This window comes from Eurosta solidaginis, chromosome 1, assembly GCF_040869045.1.
Source record: "Eurosta solidaginis isolate ZX-2024a chromosome 1, ASM4086904v1, whole genome shotgun sequence".
NCBI classification, from domain to species: Eukaryota; Metazoa; Arthropoda; class Insecta; order Diptera; family Tephritidae; genus Eurosta; species Eurosta solidaginis.
The window spans coordinates 223196616-223210244 of NC_090319.1; the positions used below are offsets into that span (position 1 = coordinate 223196616).

Consider the following 13629-nt stretch of genomic DNA (forward strand, 5'->3'; position numbering starts at 1 on the left):
ACTTTCGCGCACAAAAGCTCACCATCTCTAGGACCAATTATGTAAGTGCTTAATTCAAAGACACAAATCTACATATTGTGTAACCCCGCTCAATTCGAAAGCTGCGTAGTCGTGTTGCTCAAATCTTTCACCTACATACAAATATGGTTTGCCCATTGTTGCCGCTTACCTATAGTGGCCTGTTCCAAAATAATTTGTAGCGTAAAAAAAATTAAATAGAATTAATTTTTGACCGGCCCATTTTTTGTGGCAAATTTCACTTACACGTAAATACATACATAGGTCTTTATTTAACAGATTCTTTGTTTTTTATTTTAGTTGCTTTCGAAAAAACATGAAATCACAAATAATGAGTTAAATTTTGTTGAAATTACCAAATTTATTTATAACAATTAGTGGAAAACTACCCGAAAATGTTTTTGCATTTCTAGATTGTGTGCTCATTTTAGATAAAGTACGTCTTATACTGAACAAAAAAAATTTATTTGCTCCAAAATTATAACATAAAATTTTTAATATTGTCTTTTATGATAATTTATTTTATTTCTTATTTTATTTTATTATACATTCTTTTATTTTTTATTATTTAAATGCAACTTGACTGAATCGAAAAATTACACGTTGTATATTAAACGAAAAAAACGTCCCAAAAACGTTTTTGATTTTAGGTCATCATAGCAGCCGTATTGCATAGGCCGTATATTACTTACTATGTATATATTAATACGCTAACAAAATTTCCATGCAATCAATAAACAGGCTGTTTCGCATACTTAGCATAAGTAAAATCATATAAAAGTTATATTAATCGATTCGTGTGGATCAGCCGCAGTGCATAGGCCTATATTTGTTAACAAATATTACTCTATTTGTTTACAATTAATAGAAAACGTTTTTTGTAAATTCGAACAATCTCTCCAAATATCGAAATTTACTTTCGTGCACAAAAGCGCACCATCTGTAGGACCAATTATATAAGTGCTCAATTCAAAGGCACACACTTACATATTATGTAACTCCGCTCAATTCGAAAGCTGCGTAGTCGTGTTGCTCAAACCCTTCACCAGCATACAAATATGGTTTCCACATTGTTGCCACTTACCTATAGTGATCTGTTCTAAAATACTAAAAAAATTGTCCCGAAATAATTTGTAGCGTACAAGAAAACCTTAAATAGAATTATTTTTTGAGCGACTCATTTTATGTGGCAAATCTCACTTACACTTACACTCACTCTCAAGTGATTAATTCAAAGACACAAATCTACATATTATGTAACCCCGCTCAATTTGAAAGCTGCGTAGTCGTGTTGCTCAAATCTTTCACCAACATACAAATATGGTTTGCCTGTTGTTGCCACTTACCTATAGTGGCCTGTTCCAAAATAATTTGTAGCGTAAAAAAAATTAAATAGAATTAATTTTTGACCGGCCCATTTTTTGTGCCAAATTTCACTTACACGTATATACATACATAGGTCTTTATTTAACAGATTCTTTGTTTTTTTTTTTAGTTGCTTTCAAAACATATGAAATCACAAATAATGAGTTAACTTTTGTTGAAATTACCAAAATTATTTATAACAATTAATTGAAAACTACTCGAAAATATTTTTGAATTTCTAGATTGTGTGCTCATTTTAGATAAAGTACGTCTTATACTGAACAAAAAAACAAATTTTCTCCAAAAATATAACATTCACTTTTTTATTCTATCTTTTATACTAATTTATTTTATTGTTTCTCATTTTATTGTATTATATATTCTTTTATTTCAACTTAGTTTATTATTGTTTAAATACCACTTGACTGAGTCGGAAATTTTCACGTTGTATATTAAACAAAAAAAAAAACGTCCTAAACATCTTTTTGGTTTAAGGTCAAAACGACATCCGGCATCATAGCGGCTTTTCCCATTTTGAAACTACAAACGCTCGCATATGCAACTTACCTGAATATTTTTTGACCAAAAAAAAAAAAAAAAACACAAAACAGAAAGTACCAAAATATTCGTGGATACTTACTACTTCATAAAATATAAAATCACGCATATTTCTATATATTAATACGCTTACAAAATTTACATACCATCAATTGACAGGCTGTTTCGAATACTTAGCATACGTAAAATCATATAAAAGTTATATGAATCGATTCGTATGGATCAGCCGCAGTGCATAGGCCTATTTTTGTTAACAAATATTACTCTATTTGTTTATAGTTACTAGAAAAAGTTTTTTGTAAATTCGAAGAATCTCTCCAAATATCGAAATTTACTTTCGTGCACAAAAGCGCATTATCTGTAGGACCAATTATATAAGTTCTCAATTCAAAGACACAAACCTACATATTATGTAACCCCGCTCAATTCGAAAGCTGCGTAGTCGTATTGCCCAAATCTTTTCTCCATTTTTGCCACTTACTTATAGTGGCCTGTTCCAAAAGCCTAAAAAAATTGTTCCAGAATCATTTGTAGCGTACAAAAAAACCTTAAATAGAAAAAATTTTTGACCGGCCCATATTTTGTAGCAAATTTCACTTACATGTAAATACATACATAGATCTTTATTTAACAGATTCTTTGTTTTTTATTTTAGTGGCTTTCAAAAAAACATGTGTTTACGCGGCGTAGGCTGCCACCCGTCCCATCTCCCCCTTGCACATACGTAAAGCCATGAATTTATATATATAACCCGTATCTTGTATTATATTCGATTATTGAATTGTATTGTATCGAATATCTATGAATTTATATATATCCCGTATCTTGTATTGTATTTTATTATTGAATTGTATTGTATCGAATTATCCCCTAGAACCAATGCATTGTATTTTACTTTAAATTTCCCATTGGGTCTCCTCATGGACGTGTGGCAGCCTCCACCGCGCAAATCCACCAGATGGAATTCGCCGCAACTACATGTCAATCGCTACCTGTCAAAAAACCACCACCTTTTTGTCATTGAAAAATTTTCATTGGAAAAAATCAACAGCTTTTTTTTCGGCTAACACAATCTTGTAAATTTAGTAATTGCCATTTTTCTTGCTGAATAATCTGTATCGAAAGTTTTCTCCGGAAAAAATTTATTTAAAATATATAGCTCGTGCTACATAAAAGTGGTCAAAACAAATAATTACCAAGGAAAATAAATAATTGTTGTTTCTTTTAATTAACATATTTTGTGGCAACAGACAAAGTGCTGATTGGACTCATATACAAAAAAAAAAAAAAAAAAATACTTACACAATCTTCAACCGATACGGACCGATACAAAGTTCAGGTAAAGTTAAGTAGTGTTAATTTACTAACCACAGAAGTGAATCACTTTCGGTGTTCGAAAATATATTTCTTGGGACGCACCCCTGGTTTTTATACTATGCTATTGTTGATTTCTGAACCATCGACTGCACCATCCATGCGTTGAGACTAAATAAACTCCCGGTAATTGTTGCATCCGTATCTAGCGAACGTAACTCATTGCTAACCAGGAAGTATCGAAGCACCAGCACGACTTGCGACTCGCCTCAACATATTGGTATTCCCCATAGTGATCATAATACCAGGCCGCAACGCTCAACCTGCCCATCTGCAGCAACTCCTGTGAACACTTCGCCCAGCAGCAGCAACAACTCCTGTGGACACTTTGCCCAGAAGCAGCAAGAACCATAATCGGCTATCCATCCCCATCACCATAAAATCGGTGAGTACCAACCTCTCAAATAACTAATGGTCCTTCGTCGCCATTGACGAAACCAGCACCTTAATAATATACATACACGTACATATATCAAGTATATCCCCCGAATAAATTTTGGTGGCTCCCGCCAAATACAAATTTCTCCCGCCAGAATTATATTTTCCCGCCAAAAATACATTATATACATATATATATATATATATATATATATATATACATTCTCACCCCAATATACACCTGTACATAAAAGCAGTGCATTAAAAAATTTCGAGGCAAATCTCACACACACTTGCACAAAGTTAGCTCATTGCCTTTTAATACTTGAGTCCCTTGCGCTATAATTTAAATACATATCCCTACTTGTACATTGTTGGCGATACCCAGCAAAAAATTCAGCCACATTTGCATTGCTTGAAATACCCAGCAGCAAATTCGTCAGCTCAACCCAACTGGACCCATACTACTCCCAATTCAGTCTAACTGGTCCTAGCCTACTACACTCTCGACTAATAGGAAAACTTCTCCATTTGGTTTTCCCGCATAAATAAACACTCGGCAATCTCCAAAATAACCAAAATAGCTAAAGTAAAATTAAGCAAGTCCCTCTTTAGAATGGCTACCGTGGTGGAAAATAAATTTAGATACGAAACGGATCTTTTTTCGGATTACTGCGCTCGGTTCGGCACAACCGGCATCCAGGATAATACCGAGGTATCTTTGAAACTAAAAGATAAAAATATCGATGTGTTCTGGGAAAGGGTACAGAGCGCATATGACGCCGCCGTATAGTCAGATTACAACGACCTTCCCGCAGACTTTAAGGCCTCAGCTTTCAACAAATACCGCGCCTGCCTTATAGCGTATGAAGACACAAAGGCAAGAATAGGCGATCAGCTCCAGCTAAGGGTCTTAAGCAATCCCGTCCCCGCTACAACCACCACTCCCCAAGAAAGTTCCGGGATGCACCTCAAAGTACCCGCCTGTGACACCGAAGTCTTTTACGGGAGTTATGATCAATGGCCGTCCTTCCGTAACATGTTCACGGCGGTCTATATCAACCACCCCAAACTCTCGAGCTCCCAAAAACTGTACCACCTCAGGTACAAGACCCAAGGAAAAGCCGGCCAGATAGTAAAGCAATTCCAACTCAGTGATGCCAACTTTGCTCTGGCTTGGGAAGCTCTGAAATCCCGATACGAAAATAAAAGAGTCCTGGTCGACAATCAAATCCGAGTTCTAATGAATCTAAAAGCGATTCAATCGGAAAACAGTGATGATATCCACAGACTGCAATCTTTCGTTAATAACTGTCTCCAGATATTAGCAACCCAACAAGTCTCGACAGATAGTTGGGACCCCATATTAATATATCTGGTAACCTCAAAACTCCCAGAAAATACAGTTGCGCTTTGGGATCAATCTTTAAGCTCCAGAAGAGACCTACCAAACTGGTCCCAAATGGATCAATTTTTGACTACTCGCTACGAGATAGTGGAAAGGGTGGATCAATGGCGACCAGCCAAACCCCGATACAATCCACCCTCCAACAATTTCTCAAAGCCTCCCTCAAGTCAAAACAATCCCCAGTTCAGGCAGGCTCAAACCCCAAACCAAAGTCGCAACCCCCCGCAGAACAGCAACTACGCACAAAATCCAACAAATGCTTATATTGCCGAGCATCAAAAAATCTACGCCTGCAGAATGTGCAAGCAGTCCTCCCACACGCTACAAAGCTGCTTGTGTTACAAAAAGCTGGCAATCCCTGAACGAAAAAAATTCGTGAGAGAAAACAATCTGTGCGAAGGCTGCCTCTCCCAGACCCACCTCTTAAAAGATTGCACAAGCACAAGAACATGCCTCTACTGCCAAGGTCGCCACAACTCCACCCTCCACGACGCCGGAGTATCTCATCAAACCAATGGCCCTCGGAAAACAACATACCAAGTAGCAACTAGTCAGGACGTTACCAACCCAGTTCCCAACGAAGAACTTCCCACCACCTCAAACGCTGCCCGTATCCAGTCATTCCATTCCGACAATGAAAGCAAACTTATCCTCCCTACAGCGATAGTGTCGATAGAACACCGAGGAGACTGCTTCAGGCTCAGACCCTTGGCGGATCAAGGGTCAGAACGGAGCTTCATCTCTTCAAAAGCTCAAACCAAGCTAGGCCTCCCATATGCCCACTCCGTATTTGAGATATCGGACATGGGAGGCGGAGTAGTACAAACCTCCAACAAGTTATGCTCACTGACCCTAGTCTCAAATGACCAAAAGGTAAAAAAAAATGGCCCATGCAATAGTGCTACCTCGGCTCACTAGGCAACTCCCAACACTCAGGCTAAATAACGACCAAATACGTAAATGGTCACACCTCAAGCTAGCAGACCAGAATTCTCAGAATCCCTCCCAAATCGATCTAGTGTTAGGCAGCGATCTCATCCCTCAAATCATGCTAAATGGCATAGAAAAGATCTCGCCCACACTACTAGCCCAAAACACAATATTTGGCTGGATAATAAGTGGCCAAACCCCCGAAAAGGTCGGATCACACTCCTCTCAAGTGTGGGAAGTGACGAATGTCCAGCTAAATGAACAGCTAAGGCAATTCTGGGAAATCGAAGAAATACCCAGAGTGCGAGTGGAAAACCCAGAAGAGAAAATGTGCGAAGACTTTTATCAATGCACCACCACTCGCATGGATGACGGTCGATATATGGTCCGGCTCCCATTTAAATCAACATTCCCGAACGATATCGACCTAGGTCAATCCAGTACTGCAGCCCTACGACAGTTCCATGGAATGGAACGTGCTCTCGCAACAAAGGGCGATCTCAAGCAGCAATACGACCAGGTAATCGAAGAATATCTGTCCCTAGGCCACATGGAAGAATGCAGTCCCAATGAAATAGAATCCCTGAGTAAATACTGCTCATTCTATCTCCCTCACCATGCAGTCATAAGGCCAGACAAGAAGACAACAAAAGTCAGAGTTGTATTCAACGCCTCTAAAAAGTCGGGTTCCGGTCACTCCTTTAACGATGTTCTATGTACCATACCAACCCTCCAACCCGATCTCCGACTTATGTTGTTGAAATGGCGAACATATAAATATGTGTTTAATGGCGATGTCGAGAAAATGTACCGCCAAATTCTCTTGCACCCGGATGACCGAGACTACCAACGGATAATATCCCGAACCCCCGAACACAGTCCAATAAAGGACTACAAGTAAAAAACGGTCACCTTCGGGGTTAATTACGCGCCTTTCCTGGCTATTCGCACTCTACACGAGCTGTCGAAAGATATAGCCGATTCCCATCTACGCGCAGCCCCAATACTAAAATCCGAGACGTATGTTGACGATATTTTATCTGGCAGTCATGATCTCCAATCAGCCGAGCAATCCCTAACAGAGACTACAACGCTCTCAATTCAGCCGGCTTTCCCCTAAAAACGATCACGGCAAACCATCCCAACATCCTCCAAAAAAAATCGAAAACTGATCTGCTGGAAACAAACTTTCTCGAGTTCGAAAAGACTAGCACCGCCAAGACCCTGGGCATCCAGTGGAACGCACTAACGGATACATTCTCGTATACTGTCGACTCAAATCCACTGCAGCCACGAAGCGGCAAATCCTCTCCTCCATAGCGCAACTTTTCGATCCCGCAGGGTGGCTGACGCCCATAATGATCCCAGCGAAGATGCTCATGCAAGAATTGTGGTTAGACGGGACCGAATGGGATGAAGGTTAAACCCATCCGTCTAGCCAAATGGGCGCAGTTCTCTCAAAATCTTCCCTCTATCTCAGCCATCCATATACCCCGATGGATGAATTTTACGCCCGATCAATATGTTGAACTCCATGGATTCTGCGACACCTCAGAAAAGGCTTATTGCGCAACCCTGTACCTAAGAAGTACCGTCGGTACTCAGGTCCACTCTCACCTTATAGTGTCCAAAGGCAAAGTGGCTCCTCTTAAAACTATTAGGTTGCCACGCCTGGAGCTATTCGGAGCGCTCTTATTAGCAAAATTAGTCGCAGTAGTCCAACCCCATCTCGGCCTAAGTCAAAAAAAAATTAATCTTGGCTAGCCTGGCTGGAAAAGCCACCCCACTCGTGGAAAACATACGTCTCTAACCAAACAGCGCAGATTATAGACCTCGTAGGAAATGTCCCTTGGCGACACGTGCGAAGCAAAGACAACCCCGCGGATCTTGGAACCAGAGGATGTAACCCCGACGATCTCGGTAACTCATCGCTATGGTGGAATGGTCCAGAGTAGCTTTCCCGACCCCCCGAGGATTGGTAAACACCAACGGCCAGAAATATTGTACCCCCGAACTTCGCCGAGTCGAAGCACTGCATGCAGCGGAAGAGTCAGAAGACTTCTTAGAACGGTTCTCCTCCTATCACCGCGCCCTACGCGTAACAGCGTAATGTTGAAATTTGTAACTCGGCTTAGAAATGCTGTAGGAGGCAATCGTACCCCTAACGATCCCGCCCTCTCTTACGCCGACGTCAAGCGCGCGAAAATCCATCTGCTAAGCTTGACTCAGTCGAGATTCTTCGCTTCCGAAAGAGCTTCCCTCGAAAATTTAAGACCCATCGAAAAGCGAAGTCCCCTACTGGCACTTGACCCCTTCCGGGACACAAACGGGATTCTCCGTGCCAACGGACGATAAGTAAACGCCGTCATGACCTTCAATGAGTGTCATCCCATCATTCTCCCCCGAAAAGGCTAGATTTACTACCCTCTATATAAGGTTTCTGCACGAGAGCTTCCTCCATGCGGAAGTCCGCCACTTGCAACAAGCTATGAGGCAGGAATTCTATAGCCCCCGACTCAAACCTCAGCTGAAAAAATGTATTTTCCAATGTAAAGTCTGCACCATCTATAAGCGACAAACGTAATCCCAAATAATGGCAGCTTTACCCCTCGAACGATGTACTTTCGCGCCCCCTTTCACTACTACTGGCGTAGACTTCGCCGGCCCTTTTCAAATCAAAGCTTCGATGCTCCGATATCCAACCCTCGTAAAAGGTTATGTGGCCATTTTTGTTTGCTTCACCACCAAGGCGATCCATCTGGAATTGCGTTCGGATCTCACTAGTAAGGCTTTTCTCGCTGCCTTCGCCCGGTTTGTAGGGCGTCTAGGTTACCCGAAACAAATGATGAGCGACAACGGCACAACCTTCATTTGTGCTAAGCGAGCTACCGAAGTAGAGTTCGTCACCTTCCTCAACGAAGTCTCGACAAATGTTGTCCAAAAGTACGCGCCACAAGGCATCGAGTGGAAATTTATACCCCCCGGCGCACCCCACATGGGCGGATTATGGGAATCTGCCGTCAAAAGCTTTAAAAACCATCTTAAAAAGGTCGCCGGAACACACAGCTTCACCTTTGAAGAAATCTCAACGTTATTAATTCGCATAGAGGCCGTACTCAATTCTCGGCCTATCTCCCCGCTTTATCAGGACCCAGCGGATCTCCCCGTCCTCACATCTGGCCACTTTCTGCGAGGCGCACCCCTTCTCGCCATTCCCGAACCGAACTATGAACACCTCTCTTTGATCAACCGTTGGGAACGGTTGAAAGTTTTACATCACCAATTCAGCAAGCGCTGAAAGAATAACTATCTCATGGAGTTGCCCAAGCGTTATCGATGGCAAACCGCTAAACCTCCCCCTAAAATCGGCGATCTAGTCGTCATTAAGGAAGACAATTTACCCCCACCGAATGTCGTCTAGGTAGAGTGAAGAGCACTCATCCTGGCAGAGACGGACACGTACGAATGGTCGACGTACGCACTCAAAACGGCGCTCTCACCAGGCCTCTAACAAAATTGTGCTTCCTGCCACCAGCGGAACTTGATTCAGCCGCGCATGGTTCCCTATCATCTCCCGAACCAACTACAGTCCACTAAGATTACCTATCGACACCATCTCAGAGCATAACTGAATCATCCCGTATCTCTCACCGACAGTCCCTACCTTGATGTTCTCCTCAACGTACAACTAACACACATTCATACTCCTTTTTTCAACAGATAATTCGTCAACGTGCCCCGGTTCCTACACCACGCCGCTCCTTGGCGTCCCAAGTGACAGTGCCAGCGACTCCATCACGAATTGACGACGCCGTATCCAATTATCGACGCTGCCGTCTGTGTATCGACACCATGCGTTGTCAACATGCCCTCTCTTTACGGCCATGCAACCGCCACAACGCGCCATTATCGCCCGGGCCCACCACTACTGCACTAACTGCTTGGCCCTATCGCATGCCACTAGCGGATGCACCTCCATAGAGCGCTGCCATCTTTGTGGGCTGCGCCATCACACCCTCTTGCATCGGCACACGGAGCGTCGTTAATCCCCGTATGCTGCATCACAGCCGGGGCGCCAACGCCATTCGTCACGCTGCCACAATCCCCGCAACAGCGACAGTGGGTACGTTCAGCCACCGTCCTACCATGCAAGCACGTCCGGCACTGCATCCAGCGCTCGCGGCAACCAACGCGCACCGACTGTGTCCGATCACACGATACGATGCACCGCCACCGGTCTGCGAACAGCAACTTATAACCAAAAAGTGGGCAAAATACTAACTAAAGAAGCAGTTCGAGCTCTGACCGAGCTGCAGCACACGTTAGGCGCTTAGTAAGCCTAAGCGGGCCAAGATGTTTACGCGGCGTAGGCTGACACCCGTCCCATCTCCCCTTGCACATACGTATATCCGTGAATTTATATATATAACCCGTATCTTGTATTATATACGATTACTGAATTTTATTGTATCGAATATCTATGAATTTATATATATCCCGTATCTTGTATTGAATTTTATTATTGAATTGTATTGTATCGAATTATCCCCTAGAATCAATGCAATGTATTTAACTTTAAATTTCCCATTGGGTTTCCTCATGGACGTGTGGCAGCCTCCACCGCGCAAATCCACCAGATGGAATTCACCACAACTACCTGTCAATCGCTACCTGTCAAAAAACCACCACATTTTTGTCATTGCAAAATTTTCATTGGAAAAAATCAACAGCTTTTTTTCGTCTAACACAATCTTGTAAATTTAGTAATTGCCATTTTTCTTGCTGAAAAATCTTATCGAAAGTTTTCTCCGAAAAAAATTTATTTAAAATATATAGCTCGTGCTACATAAAAGTGGTCAAAGCAAATAATTACCAAGGAAAATAAATAACCGTTGTTTCTTTTAATTAACATATTTTGTGGCAACAGACAAAGTGCTGATTGGACTCATATACCAAAAAAAAATACTTACAAAATCTTCAACGAGGACCGATACAAAGTTCAGGTAAAGGTGGTGTTAATTTACTAACCACAGAAGTGAATCACTTTCGGTGTTCGAAAATATATTTATTGGGACGCACTCTTGGTTTTATACCATGCTATTGTAGATTTCTGAACCACCGCCTGCACCATTCATACGTTGAGACTAAATAAACTCCCGGTAATTGTTGCATTCGCATCTAAACCCTCTAGGGGAACAGCGGTGAGCGAACGTAACGCATTGCTAACCAGGAAGTATCGAAGCACCAGCACGACTTGCGATTCGACTCAACATATTGGTATTCCCCATAGTGATCATCATACCAGGCCGCAACGCACAACCTGCCCATCTGTAGCAACTCCTGTGAACACTTCGCCCAGCAGCAGCAACAACTCCTGTGGACACTTTGCCCAGAAGCAGCAAGAACCACAATCGGCTATCCATCCCCATCACCATAAAATCGGTGAGTATCAACCTCTCAAATAACTATCACAAATAATGAGTTAACTTTTGTTGAAGTTAATTAAATTTATTTATAACAATTAATGGAAAATTACCCGAAATGTTTTTGTATATCCAGATTTGTTGCTCATTTTAGATAAAGTACGTCGTATACTGAACAAACAAACAATTTTGCTAAAAAATATAACATTAAGTTTTTTATGTTGTCTTTTATGCTAACTTATTTTATTATTTCTTATTTTATTTTATTAAATATTCATTTATTTAAACTTAGTTTATTATTTATATGAGTTTGCAGGGGGCTGCCCGTATTGCTTTAAATGTATGAAAACATTTATTTCAAGCAATTTTTAATTTTATAATTTATTTAATAATTTGGGAAAAATTTAAACAACGTGACATCAGGACGGACAAGGCGACAGATGATTCGATCATATCTTGTGAATCTCTTCAAAGCCTTTTCCCCCAGGAGTGGGAGTCGAACCCGCACTCGTACGATAGTTGAAATTGCCTTCTTTCGCATATATCATCTTTCACACATCACATAATTCGTATGTAGTTATGTGTTAAAGTTATGCATGTTTGTAAGGCGGTTTTCAGAGAAACTTGGTATTTTGTTGATGTTTTTGTTCTATTTACAGAACTACAACGAATTAACGAAATGTTGTTTACTTATATGAGTTTGCCGGGGATTGCCCATATCGCTTTAAATGTATGAAAACATTTATTTGAAGCAATTTTTAATTTTATAATTTATTTAGTAATTTGGGAAAAATTTAAACAACGTGACATCAGGACGGACAAGGCGACAGCTGTTTCGATTATACCTTGTAAATCTCTTCAAAGCCTTTTCTCCCGGGAGTGGCAGTCGAACCCACACTCCTACGATAGTTGAAATGGTTATAAACGCATTCAGCTACGTCATGCCTTAGTTGTTGTAACTTGTTTCCCAATTGCCTTCTTTCGCATATATTATCTTTCACACATCACATAATTCGTATGTAGTTATGTGTTAAAGATATGCATGTTTGTAAGGCGGTTTTCAGAGAAACTTGGTATTTTGTTGTTGTTATTGTTCTATTTATAGAACTACAACGAATTAACCAAATGTTGTCTACTTATATAAGTTTGCCGGGGATTGCCCGTATCGCTTTAAATTTATGAAAACATATATTTCAAGCATTTTTTAATTTTATAATTTATTTAATAATTTGGGAAAAATTTAAACAACGTGACATCAGGACGGACAAGGCGACAGCTGTTTCGATTATACCTTGTAAATCTCTTCAAAGCCTTTTCTCCCGGGAGTGGCAGTCGAACCCACACTCCTACGATAGTTGAAATGGTTATAAACGCATTCAGCTACGTCATGCCTTAGTTGTTGTAACTTGTTTCCCAATTGCCTTCTTTTGCATATATTATCTTTCACACATCACATAATTCGTATGTAGTTATGTGTTAAAGATATGCATGTTTGTAAGGCGGTTTTCAGAGAAACTTGGTATTTTGTTGTTGTTTTTGTTCTATTTATAGAACAACAACGAATTAACCAAATGTTGTCTACTTATATAAGTTTGCCGGGGATTGCCCGTATCGCTTTAAATGTATGAAAACATTTATTTCAAGCAATTTTTAATTTTATAATTTATTTAATAATTTTGGATAAATTTAAACAACTACCGGGAGAAAATGCTTTGAAGAAATTTACAACGTATAATCGAAACAGCTTTGTCCGTCCTGATGTCACGTTGTTTAAATTTTTCCCAAATTATTAATCTCTCAAAACCGCCTTACAAACATGCATAATTTTAACACATAACTACATACGAATTATATGATGTCTGAAAGATAACACAGGCCAACACTCAACTTGCTTCTTTGAATTTATCAACTGATTCTAGTTAATTTGGGTGCGCTGAATTCAAATCTGTAATCTGTTTGTCTCTATCAGCTCTTTTTTATACCCTCCACTTATGATCTCCAATTATGACCGTCTGTCAGTTTTTTCAAAAAATTTTTTTAATCAAAATTTCTTATTTACAGCTGTAGTAGTTGCCAAAAAAAAACATTTTTTCGGAAAAAATCTTTTACCCAAAACTTTTTTTTCCAACATTTTTTTTCATCAAAATTTTTTATTTGCTGTTATAGTTATTGCTA

At 40.3% G+C, this 13629-nt stretch overlaps 1 protein-coding gene across 4 annotated transcripts in view; it reads right to left on the bottom strand.

Annotated features, from left to right (window-relative positions):
- Positions 1–13629, bottom strand: part of Cad86C (Cadherin 86C) — a 2678031-nt gene that overhangs the window by 576348 nt on the left and 2088054 nt on the right. The window lies entirely within an intron of this gene.